Genomic DNA, 15208 nt, shown 5'->3' with positions numbered 1-15208 from the left:
TTCCCACTAAAACAAACTAACCAGTTTACTTATATTACTTAAACAAAAATTATTGGTGTTTTCTCAGTAATGTAATCTACTAGTATGATAGTTCATATATCTCAGAATACTATTAGGAAAGACTCGTTTTACTAAAGTAGAATTTCACTTTTCTCTTGGCTTCAAAAATATTTGTGCAAAATTTGTAATCTAAAATTTAAATATATGGTTTACTAGTTAACATTATCCAGTGGATCAGCAGTTAGTTTAGACTTACAATTCGAAACAAATCAATGTTTAATTCGCCGTGATGGAAAGTGTAAAAGTTTTCACTTCTCCACTGGTGTTGCAGCATGTTTAAGACTTATTACGCTAAATTCAGAGGTTCTATCAGCACTATAACAAATCAGACGGTAAATCGTACCGTTGTACCTCCACAAGGTCCCCAACGATGCTCTGCTTCAAGCATAAATAAAACTAAAATTAAGAGTTTAAAATATTTTTATTTCTTCCCTTTTTAATTCGTATGTGATGCTGTGATGTAACCTACGGAGTACATAATTCTTCTGGTGATTGATTCATGGCATGCGCACGTTTACTGACGTCACGACAGTACAAATTTTAGTGTTAAATATCCCTCAGGTGACGCCATTCAAGTGTCTACTGACTGAAAGACAGACAACACACTAATGTATTGTAGTGAAAGTGGTTTAAACAGGTGTATATTTTCTGGTTCATTAAAAAAGAAAGATTATTTTTATGTTTTATAGATCTTTGTAAAGCATTTAATTTAGTAGAAAGAGGTATATTAATAAGATCATTAAACAACATAGGAAGTAGAATAATACAATTGAGGGTTTTTAAAACCATTATAAGCTAGTTAGAGCGCACGTTTCAGGGCTAGGAACGTCATCCGATTTATTTAAAATTACAAAAGGATGTTAAAGACAGATCTGTTCCTCGACGCTTGCTTGTCCATGATAATGATTTGGAAAATTGAATTTCGTCTGGTAATCATGCTTTGCGAATTTTACAAACTTCAATTCTTTGATATTCCCTGACGGTTTATTTACAAAATATAGCAGTGCGCGACTAGAGGGAAGGCAGCTAGTCATCACCACCCACCACTCTTAAGCTACTCAGCTACTCTTCTCTTAATGAATAATGGGATTGACCAAACATTAAACGCCCCCACGGATGAAAGGGCGAGCATGTTTGGTGTGACGGGGATTCGAACCCGCGAATTACCAGTCAAGTGCCTTAACCACCTGGCCATGCCTGGCCATTAATGAGGAAGGAATTATTTTACAACAACAGATTTAGTTTCAAAATAAGAATAACTAGATTTAAGAAACAAAAAGATAAGATAAGAAACAACAACAACAAAAAAAAGAGTTGTTCGTATCACTCAATCATATTATGTTATAATTGTTTACGTCTTTAGTTTTCGTGAAGGGTTTGGTTTGCTTTGATTTTCGCGCAAAGCTACACGAGGGCTATCTGCGCTAGCCGTCCCTAATTTAGTAGTGTAAGACTAGAAGGAAGGGAGCTAGTCATCACCACCAACCGTCAACTCTTGAGCCACCCTTTTACCAACGAATAGTGGGATTGACAGTAACATTATAACGCCCCCACGGCTGGGCGAGCATGTTCTTTGCGACTGGTATTCGAACCCGCAACCCTCAGATTACGAGACGAACGCCTTAACCTACCTGGCCATAATACCGATGTTCAATTAACTATCGTTAAACAAATGGATTAAACAATTTTTACGTAGTTCGGTGCAGGAAGAACAAACATAAAAATCACTGTAAACGTTTTCTGATACATAAATTTTATTAATATTAAATCATAGTTTGGAACTGTGGGAAAAGTACTGTCGTCCAAGTGCAGAAAATTATTATTATTTTTTAATATTAGTTATTATCATAGTTAATTCATTAGCTTGAATAACACCGTCCGTAAATTATGAAGTAAACAGCCATAGACGTGCATAGTTGTCTGTAATTTTGAAATGCGGATTAAAGGATAGGCAATCAGTTTACAGCACCTGCTGCCTAAAGCGACTACACTCTATTCTTATAATGCACCCACAGCTGAAAGTGTGACACGCTAACAACAAGGGAACTTTGAGACTACTCATTGGTTGGAAGAAAGACATCAAGTATTGCAATATGTGGTGAACGGCAGGATACCAAAGCAAGAAATGACAGAGCATAATTGTGATTACATATTAGTAACAAAATTATAGTATTTTATAATTGAAAAAACATATGTTATTACCAAGAATGTAAAGATTTACATTTCAGTATATGGGTGTGAATTATTGGCTGGAAATATGTGACAACATTTGTATGAAAAACTTTAAAGAAACACCTTAAAGAATATATAAAACATCAATTTAACCTCAGTATGGTTTTATTGTGAAAAGCAAACAATGGTGGGACAAGGTGTTAGAAGCAATCGATGTTAATTTTGTATAAACTTTGAAAACACTTAATATCGAAAGGATATTTGAGGGATGAACTAATACATTAAGAATTTTAAATTGTAACTAGGGGATTGTTAAGGTAGAATGAAAGATTGGAAAATGAAACTTAAGTGTTTAGAAAAACTAACCACTCACTTATAGGTTGAGTGCTGTTACTACCTGCTACACAGAACCGAGTAGGATCAAATGTAAAGAATCTTGCCTGACTTATTATCGTTTAGAAGAGAAGAACGTAGATAAAAACTTGGTGTCAACTTCGTTATTACAAGTTATTGTTGAAGTGTAAAATTCGAGTGAAGTGATTCCAATCCAATTACGACAAATTGCATCTCACTCGTTATGATGGTTACGTGTACCTACGTCATTCTTAAATTTGAGCAAGATTATCGGTATGTTGAACCTATTCAACAATAGGTTAATTCTCTCTCAACAAGCAGTATACATCCTAAATGGGAGTGTAAAAAAATGGATGATTTAAATACACCATAAGATTCGCAACTATAGGATTTCAAATTGATGTTTTATGATACATTGGTGTAGGAGTAAGTTACAAGTATAACCTTGTGCGCATACTGGGAGTTCTCAGGAGGTAAAGCAGTTACAAATATAACCTTGAGCACAAACTGGGAGTTCACAGGAGGTACAGCAGTTACAAGTATAACCTTGAGTGCATACAGGAAGTTTTCAGGAGGTACGTTAGTTATTAGTATAACCCTGAGCACTTACAGGGAGTTCTCAGGAGGTACGACAGTTATAAGTATAATAATACGTTAAAAAGAACCGACGAAAATGTTAGAAATATATAAAAATTTTCAGTGAGTGCGAGACTTTATTTACACCCTAGAGAAGTTCAGCACAGTCCAAAGAACAAGTTTTCTTCTGATTCTAATTATGAAGCTCCGTTGTAAAACATCTGCCAGTTGGTTGACGAGGTAGCATGTCGCTGTCCTCAGTTCCGATCTATCAGCCATAGGAAAGTAACCAGCCGGTAGCAACCACTTTTATTTATTATTATTATTTATTAATATGTATTTTTATTTTCCTTTTAGCTCTAAGTTCGTAATGTAAATAAGATGGCCATATCTGAAGGTATGTGTGTTTTTCTTATAGCAAAGCCACATCGGGCTATCTGCTGAGCCCACCGAGGGGAATCGAACCCTTGATTTTAGCGTTGTAATTCAGTCGACTTACTGCTGTACTAGCGGGGAAGGGGGGGGCTATATGAAGGTAACTCAATCCAAAAGCCAACCACTTTGTTAAAAAAAAGCTTTTTCACCTGAAGATGACTTCTACTTTGCCAGAATTTGTATTTGTACCCCCTAGTCTTACCAACCATACCAATAATTACGAAAAAAGATGATTAATCAACAACGTTAATTCCATGAACAATCTTAAATGCCTCAATCAGAACACTTTGTTTTCAAGACGAAAAAAATAAGGATCTTAAACTATCCTCGTATAACAATCTTTTCATCCCAGGTATTATCATAATTGCCTTCCCTGAACTATTTCTACAACGCAATGAAGTAAGGAGCTCAAAAATGAATACAATACTTAAAATGTGGCCGAACTAATGACTCATAAAATGATTTTAGACTTGTATTCGTCATTTTAGTAGATATTAATTAATATCCTATTTACCTTGGCATTATCACTAACACAATGCTTGGATGAATTAAGAATGCAGTATTGATTTCCATAACACTATTAAGATTATTTTCATCACAATTACGCTCAAGTTACGATATTCCACAAGGTAATATGACGGTGAATCTACTGAGAACACGTTCTTTACTCTGGTAAACCTTTACGCCAGGAGAAGGTAATAGCAGTTGGACGAGTATGTGAAGTGCATCTGAAGACAGACTGTGTTCAAATTGTAAATGCAGTAAAATTTGTCTAAGGCGGAATCGCACAGGACAGAATAAAAGTTCCAGCTTAGACATAAGGAACATGTATTTCCTTTTATATATAATTTTTGAGTGGAACGTTATACTTGCTTGACTCAAGGGAAGTAAAAGGTTTGTGAATAAAGTTATTATACTGTTTATACTATATTTATTAGAATAAGAACAAAAATAGACATTCAAAATATATATAAGTACACAAAATTTTAATCAAATTTATTGGAGAAAGTGTCAAATTTCAACTTTTTTTTTTAATGGGCTTTCTCATGCGGTTAAAAGAGAAGGCCAATTCTACGGTCTCTTCATGAAGTTCATTTTCCCCCTTCATTTTTGCATTTAATTTGACAGCGTTAATATAACTTAACACTTGCGATGAAGTAGGAATTTCTACTTCCTCACTACCTTTTCCATTTTGTTCATCTTCTGAATCTCTCACACTGTCACCATTTTGTTATTATATTATAAATTTTAAGTCAATTTCATCAGTTTCTGTTAAAACATTCTTGTCAACGTTCACAAAACCTTTCACATTCACAGAATCATCTGCATCAATCTTCTCAGAGTTTGGATTTCACTAGAATCGTCATAACGAACAACTTCCCCACAATCTTCGCCATTTTCAAAAATAAATATACAATTTCGAAAGCAATTTATTTTGCATTCATCTTTTACATATTTGATTGAATGACTTACAAATGCAAATACATCTGACACTTAAATTTTCAGGGTCATTTTTGATGCTCTCTTACAGTCGTCCATGTTTGTAATAATATGCTGAAGCATCAATTTTCTGTTTTTCAATTTTATACACTGTATAATTCCATTATCTAGTGGCTGTAGAATTGATGTTGTACATGGAGGTAGAAGGACTAAACGAATATTTGAAAGTTGAACTTTTGGATGACAAGTTGCATAACCTGGGAAAAGTAGAATATTCCTATTTTCTTGTTCCATTTTTTTGTTTAATTTAACTGCAAAAATAATGACGGCAGAAAAATAAATAGAATATATTTAACCAAGACTTATTGTAACAAAATGTCCGAGAATTTATCAATATTTAAATAAATTATTAATTACATAAGAAATTAATATTTAATCAAGAACATTTTTCCGCCTTACACAAGTTCTAATCCTACTTGGTGATAAATGAGGTAGATGAAAGGCAGTTTTCTGTCCGTGTTACTCAGGTTCCGCCATATAGAAGGCCTTTTATAAGAGAAATCTAAAGATAATGCTGCAAAATTATAATATTTCCAGCTTGTACAGGTTTCCGCTTCAGACAAGTTTTACTGTGTTTAAAGAACCATTGATTTAAGAATATTGTTTAATATAAATTCATCAAGGAAGAAAGAATTGTGATTATGTTAAACAATTAAACAAAATAACAAAATTGCTGTATTGTTTGGATGTAAAGGATACAGTAAGGTTCAAATACTATTATACACTCTTAATGCTCTCTCACCTCTGGAGGCAATGAATAAATAATGTAGTGTTTCGCTAGCTTAAGAAAGGCACTCGCACCATAATAATTCTCTATTTGTTAAAAAATTAGTGTCCTGACCACTCGTGTTTTTGTTGTGTCCTAGCTGGGCTGATGTTTTATTTGACCTAGTCTGTTTGTGAAGGTAACTGCAATATAGTGTAACCATTGATAATCATGTAACATGAAAGTCGATTAACGAATATTTTAATATCGTTTCCAGCAGTATTCATTGTTGTTTTTATTAATTTTAATTTATAAAATTAAAATGGAACTTTATTCTCCGTTTAAAATTTGTTGAACTCGGAATGTGAACAAATACAAAACGGAAAAGGCCTGTATAGATAGCACTTTATAATTGAAATGACGGTACTTGTTAAAAACTAAACAGATTACAAAACACTAAATTTACTTAAATTGTTAAAAAATTAAACGGGAAACAATATCGAATAGCAATATATTTATATAAAGGAACATATACATCGACTCGAGCGTGTATTAATTTATAAGGAAAATTCATTTGTTTAGGTGAAACAAACAATACAGCAAAATACAGACAAACGATACGTTTTGTTTGGTTCTGAATTTACGTTTTGGTGAATAAATTAAATTAAGAATTAAACATATGATACGTAATTAATTGAGAGAATAAAGTAAGCGTGAATAAATGAAAAAGTACGTTAATATAATTCGAAATAAAGGAAGAAAATACAATAAACGTTTCTTTTTTATACAAGTACTAAACTACTGGCGTTAGAAAGAGAGAACATAGTATGCAGCATGAAATTCTAGGGCTTCTTTCTTTGTTTTAGAACAAAGCCCTATTATGCTACCTACTGTGTCTACTGCGGGGAATCGAGTCCCAAATTTTAGTGATGTAAATCCGTAACTTACAAATGTCTCACCAGGAGACTAAAATTTTAAGTCACGGTAAACGACAGAAATAAAAGCTATTAGAAGGAAGCATATTGTGAAAGAAGATTTTTCATTTAATTTTCATAATGAAAAGGGTTCCTAGGATATAGATATGGCACTTTTTCTCGTTTTTACGCGGGGAAATTTCAAATGGAGCAGACCTTAAAACAACAAGTTTGAGATGTGAGAGATCGTGTTTGTCATCGTAAAAATGTCATGAGACAGGGTCATTAATATTATCATTAATACTATATCTTCTATATTCAAGAAATCTGTGGGTAACGTTATCAATTGTTTTATCAATATATAAATGTTGCAAAGATATATATTATGCAGTAGATAGCATACATAGACATACATGTGAAATACATTTAATGTGAAAACGACCATGTCCAACAATGAAAGTACGATTATCCACTTTCTTTCAAGTAACACAGTTCAATCGCTTACAAGGAAAATAGATGTGATTTAATGAATATTATCATAATTAAAGCTTGGGCATAGACAGTTCTCAGCTCACATAAATGACTTTTTATAGTCATTATTAAGAAATCAAAACAATTATTCATATTACATGCTCAACAATGAATGAAATATGTTCAATGCTAAGAAACTCGAAACTTTTTCAAACTAACCAAATTTCCTATAAAATATATATAAAAAGACACCCTTTTACTAGACACCCTTTATTACATTGACTAGGTCACCATTGTATAAGTGGTGTGATAAATTGTCGTTAGGAATTGAACGTGTGGTGGAGGGAGGGTGACTAAAATAAAAATAATAACGAAAGAGTGAGAATGTTTAGGTTTGTAAAACTGCTGTAGTGTTCCATTTGACCTGTTCCGTCTGCGAAGGTAACTATCTATTTCTAACAATGTAACATGAAAATTAATTACACAGTTACGACATGTATAAAGTATTGTATGATGTGATTATGTAAACGGCCCTTGTTGTTTTCATAAAATACCAATGCCGAAGTGGTCTAATGCACAAGTACAATGCATGTTGAACATTATTTTATACTTCACCGTTACAGTCGTTGCGTTTAACATGCACGATAGGGTAATATAATTCTTCTGAAAAGGTCAGAGCCCCAGGTAAGGACAAATTCGAAAGTGCTCCACCTTGTATTTAAAGACGGCTGATATGGGTATTAAAACTTTTATTAAAATAAAGCATAGAACAACGTTTCGACATTCTTAGGCCATCCTCAGGTCGAAACGCTGTTTTCTACCTTATTTTAATAAAAGTTTTAATACCCATACCAGCCGTTTTGAGACACTTTCACTTCAAGTGGGTTTCTCGTAATTTCTTATTGCTCCACCTTGGTGCAATATTTAGAATTATACCAACAACTTTCGTGGATGATAGTTTCAGCATGGAATGCCTTATAATAAATGCCTACTTCTAGCCCATTTTTAGGTTTTTATATCTGATTGGTATGTACATATACGTACCAATCAGATATATATAATTTGTGTGTGTGTGTGTATGTATATACATATATATATGCATATATAGACAAAGCAGATTAGAATAAACAACATAGAGAGAAAAGAATGTTTTCTCACAAAAGTACTCAGTCTCTTCCAACAGTACTCAGTTCTTTTTACTTTAATACATTTTAGTTTACAAAATAAGAAACGGAACTTAATATTCTGTTTAAAGTTTTTTAACCTAGAATACAATTTTTGACAATATTATGAAAGATGCTACTTGCCAGTACTCCTCACTAATAGTTTGACTTAGCGTAATATCTGTTTCAATTTCTTACTTATTAATGTATACACCTTTTACAAGCCAGCGAACAATGATTACAATCTTACGTGTTACAAGACATTAATATTAGGCTGATTACATTTTTAAACATTACATTCTTAATCTAGTTTTTTAGGAATCTTCAAAAATTAAAATAGTTTTTCCGAGTACACTAAAGCTGACATATCCATTGCCAACGACAAGTATCCGTCAATCTGGAGCTCTTCAGGCTCGCTGGGATACAACAAACACAATCGTCGGTAATAGATATGAAAAATATAATGCGTTTAGAATAATTTTATTAAACAATGTTCTAAATATTGAAAATCCCTAGGGAACTAGATAAAGTACGTAGAGCTTAAAAAAATAATGGGCCTAATGCTTACAACTCATCGCAATTAAATTTTTAATTTGTTGCTGGTTTGTTTTCCTCTATAAGAGTCAATAATGAACAATACTGGAAGAGGTATGACAATAATGAAATATGAATGTTATTGTAAGATATATGTATATAAATATAGCAGTACCAAGTTGTCTGTTGTATGTGCATGTAACTTCTTCTTAGGGTTAGGATGGATTTTCACCAAAATTGATATAGAGGCACATTAGGTCCATACGGTGGTACACACAGATTTTCAGTTATGAATTTTGCGGTTTTTGTGGGCGTTTTTTACCACTATGTCGCCCAAATTATGGATCTTCACCATGGATCTTTGTCAAGGAAGTTCATTGGGTCTATGCAAATATACAGGCAAATTTGTCGTTTCACAGTGTATGTATTGCAGGTTTTATGGGTGTTTTTGCGTATTTTTACGATTACATATAAGGGAAGCAACTTTTCATGTCCTAACATAATTTTTCATTAAGCATGAATTTACATAACTTTGGTCCATGGGCGAATACTATAACTAGTGTTAAATATTTTAATTTAGATATTAGATAGAGGGCGGATGACGTTAAATTAGGCCTAGATTGTATAAAATGTTAAGGAATGCAGTGATCGAGAGATTTTGCGAAGTGTCTAGATACAAGGCTGCATTACAAATATGAGAATCGGCGAGAAGAGGTTTGAATTTGTTTGAATTTCACGTATTTCACACGAAGGCTATCTGTGGAGTCATTCCTAATTTAGCAGAGAAACACTATTGGGAAGGCAGCTAGTCATCACTACCCACAAAAAAGAAGTAGCCCAATAGTGGGCGGTGGATGTTGTTGAGATGCTATATTTCCTCTAATCTATCAATTTAAAAATGAGGGTAGCTAGCACAGGTAGCCCTGCAGTAACTCTGTGAGAGAATTCGACAAGAAAGCAAACTCTTTCGAAGCCAACTTACCTAACTAAACGATGGGCACAAACTGAAAGAAGCATTGTTCATTTGAACATTATGGTAAATATTTTCAGATGCTTCCTTACAGTTTAGTTTGTCTTTGGATTCACTTACCATTATATAGAAAACAGTCAAGTATTAGAATGGAATTGATGTTAGAAAATGATCTTAATTGTTAAATTACTTTAGTAGATTTCTGCGCAAAACATTAGTCGAGATTTACTTTGAGTCTATTGGTGGTGGTACCCAGGTAGGAAAACGCTAAATTCCTGGACTTAAACGCTAAAATCTGGGGCTCGACTCCCTGCAGTGGACATAGCAGATAGACAAATGAGGGTTTGCTAGAAAAACAAACAAGTCTTTCGTGGTGAACCGGTAAGTAATGGAATACCACACACGTCAAAGTGTTTTGTTGAAGGACAATATTTTAAAGTTATATATTATATGTTTTAACTTAATAAAATGAAACGAGCCTATATTTCTGCTCAAAAATACGTTGTCAAAAGCCAAAACAGACCTTAATGTTTCCATTTTACTAGCTAAATGGGATGAGAAGATGAAAGAAATGCTTCCAAAAGTTTTCGTATTGAAGCAAATATTCTTCTCGAGATCATTCCAAATAGTACTAGTTGTGGTTGTGTCAAAAAATTAAGAACCAAAGATTTTTCAAATGCATATACAAGTATTATATATATAGACACACAGACACAGTGAGATATATAATCTCAGAAAATGTACATTATTGCATAAGAAGTAATTATATAATAGATTTTTGTTATAACCATACTCATAATCCTGGAAACAATAGCTATTTTATTATCTCTGTCACCGAAGGTAAACGAAGGTTATGTTTTCACCTCTGTGTGTGTGTGTTTGTCAGCAAGAATTGTCAACGGCTGAATGGAGTTGAAGAAAAGTTGGTATACATTTGGATTACGGTCCAACATAGAAATCATTAGGTTTTGAAGGGTCAAGATCACGAGAATCCAAAAATTCCTATCTGTTAATATAGAGGCCTCTTTTTCACATTATTATTGTTCTATAACTCTGTCAAAATTTATTGGATTTTGATGAAGCTTGATGAAAACATGTAGAATATTATTCCTCATTGTTCAGTCGAAAATGTTTTGGGTCCGCTGATAATGACGGACATTTTCATATTTTTGAGATAAAAATATGGTCAACCATACATGGCGGAAGTGTTCGCTCTACTGACTGCCCATCTAGTTAAAAATGAGATACTTATCACAATTTTGAAATTATAATCAAGTAAGAACTATTTTTTTTCTTTTAAATCAGCTAAAACAATGATTTTATGATTTCACAAATAAACTGTAATAGGCATTGCCTACTCAGGGACTAAAGTACAGTTTAAGGGAACACTACTACTTCTATCAAAAGCTGTAAATAAATTTGACCAGTTATGATAATGGAGCTGTTCATGCACTGCGAAATACACGTAAAAGTGTTTTGGGAGAGATACAAGATGTTACCCATATACAAAATTACTTTTACAACATTTGGGAACTATTTAAGTTATAAAGCTGAGAAATGGATAGATTAATCATATATAAGTATCTTACTTTAAGTTTTAAATACTAAATAGAATTCTTCCTTACAATTCTATAGTTACATTGTTCCAAAGCTGTTCAAGAACTTTGGTGGTGATCCTTTGGCGGAACCGCGGTAAATTCCAGGACTTACAATGCTAAAATCTGGGGTTCGATTACCCGCGGTCGACATAGCAGATAGCCCAAAGGGAAAGTGAGAGGTAAATGAAAACTGAGAATTTGTACGCATCTCCTCATGCACACTATCACCAAAAGTATCCTTTACTGCGCATGACACAAAGTTTTAATGTCTGTTCAACTCTATTGTTTCTATTTCGGAATCTGTGAGTAATTAAACAAACTAAGAATAGAGCGAAAGAATAAAACACGTTTTGTGATCAGTTTTATTTCTACCTTTGGTATATGGTGTAATTACAGAGATGAAATGGATGGAATAAAAACATAAAAGAAACTCTCAGTTAGCGGTGTAAAAGTAAGACCTTCATTTACAGACTAAAGTATTGTAAAAATTGAAAAACAAAATCAACAACAACAGAAAACAATACGTTGTAGTAAACCAGTGGTTATTCCTTCAGGCCTAGATTCTGCTACAAGGCAGAATAACACAGTAACCAGGTTGGAGAAGCATGTTGTCCAACAGAACTCTCTTTATTACGAAAAAAACAAAAGAAACTAGCGTGATAAATAATGGAGTGAGAACTTTGACTAGAGGGGCACTCAGTAAAACACGTACTTCCACCACGCAGCATTGATCATATTCTCTTTCAAAGTATACGAATATGTGTTCGTATTCCCGTCGTTATCAAAGGAGACGGACCACTATTTGCAGGACAGTGAGGAATAATATTATACATATGTCCACAAGTTTCTTCAAAATCCGATCTATTTTGACTGTGTTATATAGCGGCAATAGTGTGAAAAATCAGTCCTCATATTAACAAAGGGGAATATTTTGGATTTTCGTGACCTTGACCCTTCAGAAATTAATTACATCTAAGTTGGGTCATAATCCAAATGTATACCAACTTTTGTCCAAATTCATTTAGCTGCTTTCGAGATTTCTTGTTTAGAAACAAACAGGGGTGAAACATAACTTCAGTCCGCCTCCAGTGTCGGAGGTCATAAACCTTATGCGATTTGCATATATAAAGAAAATAATAGAACTCACATTTGTAAGGTTCTAAACGTAGACTAACATGACAATAGAATTTCATCTCGACTGTTTCTTTGACAAAATCTCTTGTTCAGTTCCAAGACCCATTATGTTATGTGTCATAACAGTAAACATCTAACATAAATGGTTGTCAATGAAAACGATCCATCTAATCTTTGACGATGATATCAAATCGTAATGAAATATGTGTTATTGTGTTTATTCACTATTTGTGAGAGAAATGTATCGAAATAATTGTCATTCGTGTATGTTGACTGTCTGCTGTGTCCATCAAGGAATCGAATACCTGAGTTTAGCGTTGTAAATTCGTAGACTTACTGCTATATCAGCGGGGGATTCGTTTATGCTACCTTGCCAACTCAGCTTTCTTAGGAAGCATCTACTACAGATCTGATAGAAAGTGAGACATAACATGTAGACAAGCGATTAATCAGATGAAAAAAAAAAAAATTATCCATAACAATTGAAAATTTATATGTATCTCCTCATATATCAAACCTCCATGCCAAATTTGGTGAAGTTCCATCAACAGGGGGTTAAATAACAGTAAAAAGAAGCCGATAAAAATCGCAAAAAACAACATGCAAAAATGAAAATTTGTACACATCTCTCCGTGAACTCTATCGTCATGGGTATCCTTTACTGCGCATGACACAATGTTTTGATGTTTTAAATTCAAAATTGTATTAAACTACTTTTTATGTTATACCCATCAAAATAGCATAAAATCTTAACTAATAATTCATATTTTGATAGTATGTAAGTTTTAAGTTTTCAATTCTATAGGGAAATATTTTTTTAAAATCCTGAATTTTCCCTAGTGTGACACTCATGATACATTTTCACTTTGCTTGTAATCTTCCCTAGTTTATCCACCACTCTTCGAAAAAGTACAAAATTAAACGTACATTACTGTCTATATAAAATCGTCATTGGTCAGACAAACCAAATTTATTATCGTCTTTAATATTGCTTGTTTACAGAGCTATCGGTCCCCTGCTGGCATAGAGGTAAGTCTTCCGATTTACAACGTTAAAATCAGACGTTCGATTCTCTTTGGTGGAAATATCATATAGCTCCCTGTGGCTTTGCTGCAAGAAAAAAAACATATATACAGAGCTATCGAATAAAAATCAGACTTCTCCTGCCACACACACTCTCTCTCTGTTATAATTCGTTAATATTTCTCTGTTACGTTTAAATATGTTACCTATAACCAATAGAAAGTAAAGATTTTCATCTATCAAATGACGTAGTGTATAACGTTACGTTTTGAAAGGTGAATTGTAAGTTTCACTCAGATTACCAAGATCTTTCCCGTGGGAGAAGTTAACGACTATCTTGGATGAACTTGTAACTCCTCTTGTCGCATAGTTAGAAAGCCAGAAAAAATGTAAGACATAAGGGAATTTGCATGTTGTTAATATACATTGTTGTTTGCATTATTTAATTAAATAAAAATTATTAATTGCAATACTACGATTATTATAAAAATGGAGGTTAACTGTTTTTGACAATTAAGAACTAGAAAAAGAAGATTAGTTAAGTATTTTATTTTTTATTTCCCATGTTTATTCTTTATGTATAATTATAAAAAGAACTAAAATGTAAAAATAGTGATTTTATTATGATAGTTAATATTAGATTAAGTAAAATAAATAATAATAAAAGTGTTTCACATGGAACTCACGTGAGCAGCTCGTAGGTAACATAATTCGATAGCGCAATGTGAATTACACATGCACTGAGTGATTTACAACTTATAATGGCGTGGACAGTAGTTAGACATGGCTCAAAGTGCTATAAAATCTAATTATAATTATATGTATACTTTTACGAACGTAAAACAACTTAGGGTAAACTAATGTAGTTTCATGTTACAATTTGAAGTCATTCTAAGAAGCAAAAAAGGGGTAATTTAGATTTATTTCGATTTTGTGGTGGTTACGAACTCGACCAAATTGACCAATTCCGTTTTGAGATATAATAGAGAAAAACAACACATAAGTTATAAAGGTTTATTAAAACAAAAAACGATTGCACAAAGGAAATTTGAAAATATCTTCAGACGAGAAAAAGTATTTTTGATTTAAATATAAATTCCTATATGGACTGTTTAAAATAAAATATTTGCGGACAAATCTTTATTTAAAAAAAATAAAGTCTGGTGAGCGTCCATCTGCATGGGGCGAAGTAATTGTAGAAAACGCAAAAACGTTACTAAAAACCACAACATGCAAAACAGAAAATTTGTATTTTCAACGAACATCCATAACAATATTGGTAAAGATTGATCCATACGCTGAAAGGTAGTTATGTGGACATACAAAAGATAGTTCTTATATTTACATATATACTGCATATATGCATACTACGGACAATGTTCTTGTCACATGCATCTGGAAAATAAGTTACTTGTGGTACACTTCTTATTCTAATTTTGTAATTAATGTAATTTTCAAACTTCAATAGCTTCTCGAATACCTACTAAAACGTCATAACTTGCATGATGCTGCTGTAGCTTACCACTAGAGTATAAATTCAGCAAACTCATAGAAACTGAGCTTGCATCACTGAAAGCTGAAACCATTGTTCAAAACTT

The 15208-nt window shown here is 32.9% G+C and overlaps 1 protein-coding gene across 1 annotated transcript in view; it reads right to left on the bottom strand.

Annotated features, from left to right (window-relative positions):
* Positions 1-13521: 13521 nt before the first annotated feature.
* The window catches only part of LOC143249142 (E3 ubiquitin-protein ligase RNF19B-like), a 60778-nt gene continuing 59091 nt past the window's right edge, over positions 13522-15208 (bottom strand). Inside the window, exon 14 of the transcript XR_013027583.1 lies at positions 13522-13697. The gene's annotated coding sequence lies outside the window, so the exon portion shown is untranslated. The remainder of the gene's footprint in view (positions 13698-15208) is intronic.

This window comes from Tachypleus tridentatus, chromosome 4 (assembly GCF_004210375.1).
Source record: "Tachypleus tridentatus isolate NWPU-2018 chromosome 4, ASM421037v1, whole genome shotgun sequence".
In the NCBI taxonomy this organism is placed as follows: domain Eukaryota; kingdom Metazoa; phylum Arthropoda; class Merostomata; order Xiphosura; family Limulidae; genus Tachypleus; species Tachypleus tridentatus.
Note: the sequence above shows the minus strand (reverse complement) of the source record. Positions and strands in the feature narration are given on the sequence as shown.